The 2,689-nt window shown below is 49.0% G+C and overlaps 1 pseudogene; it reads left to right on the top strand.

Annotated features, from left to right (window-relative positions):
* Window positions 1–350: 350 nt before the first annotated feature.
* On the top strand, window positions 351–2,194 carry LOC114622614 (annotated as a pseudogene).
* The last annotated feature ends 495 nt before the right edge of the window (window positions 2,195–2,689 follow it).

Genomic DNA, 2,689 nt, shown 5'->3' with positions numbered 1-2,689 from the left:
ACTTGCAAAGTCAGGTATTTTATATTTCTTGAAAGGTAAGAGACATACTCTGTAGAGCTAAGTAATTTTTAGTATATTTAAAATCCAATGTATTATAACACATTTTCCTAAATTTGCAACGAAAAAGAATCAGATTTGGCACATATGTTACTACAATTAGGAGTCACAGCTTCTACCCTAACAAGCCAAATTCATCATCTCATCTTCAGTAAACCAAAATGGTCAAATTAGTAGTGAAAAACAGATATCAGTGTTTCAGTCAGTTTGACTATATTGTGAAGGGAAATGAGGAACAGAAAATCCATTGAGGTGGTGAGACCCCACTCCTGAAAGAACAGTAACTACCCTCCATGGCCAAATAGAAGGAAGCTGCCAAAGCTCGACAGCGGCCCAGAAAAGGACATGAAGAAAATGAAGACGCTGTTACAGAACCTCAGGTGGCAGAGGAGAAGAATGAGGAGGCCAATGGCAGAGAGACCACAGAGGTGGAATTGCTGACCAAGGAGCGGGAGGACTTTGAGATGAGGAAAGTTGATGCTCGAGCTGTCACCGGCGTCCTGGCCTCTCACCCCAACAGTACTGCCGTCCACATCATCAACCTCTCCCTCACCTTCCATGGTCAAGAGCTGCTCAGCGACACCAAACTGGAATTAAACTCCGGCCGGCGATATGGCCTCATTGGCTTAAATGGAATTGGAAAGTCCATGCTGCTCTCTGCTATTGGGAAACGTGAGGTGCCCGTCCCTGAGCACATCGACATCTACCATCTGACCCGTGAGACGCTGCCTAGTGAAAAAACACCCTTGCAGAATGTGATGGAGGTGGACACAGAGCGGGCCATGCTGGAGAGAGAGGCTGAGCGGTTAGCTCATCAGGATGTGGAGTGTGAGAAACTCATGGAACTCAATGAACCGCTGGAAGAGCTGGATGCTGACAAAGAGGAGATGCGGGCCTCAAGGATCTTACATGGATTGGTTTCACACCTGCCATGCAGCGCAAGAAGCTGAAAGACTTCAGTGGTGGCTGGAGGATGAGAGTTGCTCTTGCTAGAGCCCTCTTTATTCGGCCCTTCATGCTGCTTCTGGACGAACCTACCAACCAACTGGACCTAGATGCTTGTGTGTGGCTGGAAGAGGAACTTAAGACTTTCAAGCACATCCTGGTCTTTGTGTCCCATTTCCCGGACTTCCTGAACGGGGTCTGTACCAATATCATCCACATGCACAGCAAGAAACTGAAGTATTACACGGGTAATTATGATCAGTATGTTAAGACACAGCTGGAGCTGGAAGAGAACCAGATGAAGAGGTTTCACTGGGAACAGGACCAGATAGCACACATGAAGAACTACATTGCCAGGTTTGGCCATGGCAGTGCCAAGCTGGCCCGGCAGGCTCAAAGCAAAGAGAAAACACTACAGAAAATTATGGCTTCCGGACTGACAGAAAGGGTTGTGAGTGACAAGACGCTGTCATTTTATTTCCCTCCGTGTGGTAAGATCCCACCGCCTGTCATCATGGTGCAGAACATGAGCTTCAAGTATACAAAAGATGGGCCTTGCATCTACAATAATCTGGAATTTGACATTGACCTTGATACACGAGTGGCTCTGGTATGACTCAATGGAGCAGGGACGTCCACTCTGTTGAAGCTGCTAACTGGAGAGCTCCTGCCTACAGATGGAATGATCCGGAAGCATTCTCATGTCAAGATAGGGCGTTACCATCAGCACTTACAGGAGCAGCTGGACCTGGATCTTTCACCGCTGGAGTACATGATGAAGTGCTACCCAGAGATCAAGGAGAAGGAGGAGATGAGGAAGATCATTGGAAGATATGTCCTCACTGGGAAACAGCAGGTGATCCCAATCCGGAACCTGTCTGATGGGCAGAAGTGCCGAGTGTTGGCCTGGCTAGCCTGGTAGAACCCTCACATGCTCTTTCTGGACGAGCCTACCAATCACCTGGACATCGAGACCATTGATGCTCTGGCAGACGCCATCAATGAGTTTGAAGGTGGCATGATGCTAGTCAGCCACTTTAGACTCATCCAGCAGGTTGCACAGGAGATTTGAGTCTGTGAGAAACAGACAATCACCAAGTGGCCTGGAAACATCCTAGCCTACAAGGAGTACCTCAAGTCCAAGGTGGTAGATGAGGAGCCTCAGCCCACCAAGAGGACCCACAACGTGTGATCCCTCAGCTAGGCTTGGGTCAGGAATGCCACCTGGATACTGCCAGATGACACCTGACCAGCCACTCAGGACAGGACCCTGAGGCTGCACTCCCACACTGCTGCAATACTGCCCCCAGCCTCTCCCCTCAGCCTGCCTTTGCTGCATCATACCTCCAGCGCGACTGCACCTCTCCGTTTCCCAGCCTCCTTCAATTTGGGTCTGTCTGTCTGGATTCGGCTGGCTGTTCCCTCCAGACCCTTGCTGGTTACCTTGCCCTGAAAGATGCATCCAGGGAAATTTTGGTTAACCCAAGGGCCCAAGCCCTGGTCTGGCCCTGAAAGGATTCAAGAGCCTCATTTTATGGGTTTAGGTGATGTTGGAGAAGTTCCGCCAGACCATCACCCCTGTTCCTTATTGCTTCTGGTTTGGAGCTCTGGGCAAGGCCTAGTCCTAATCAGTATTTTAATAATTATTTAACAGTGTAGATCGATGTGTCATCTACCAAGTGTCCAA

This window comes from Grammomys surdaster, unplaced genomic scaffold (genome assembly GCF_004785775.1).
Source record: "Grammomys surdaster isolate TR1022 unplaced genomic scaffold, NIH_TR_1.0 64, whole genome shotgun sequence".
NCBI lineage: Eukaryota > Metazoa > Chordata > Mammalia > Rodentia > Muridae > Grammomys > Grammomys surdaster.
The sequence above is the reverse complement of the archived record's forward strand: the minus strand, read 5'-3'. Positions and strand labels throughout refer to the sequence as shown.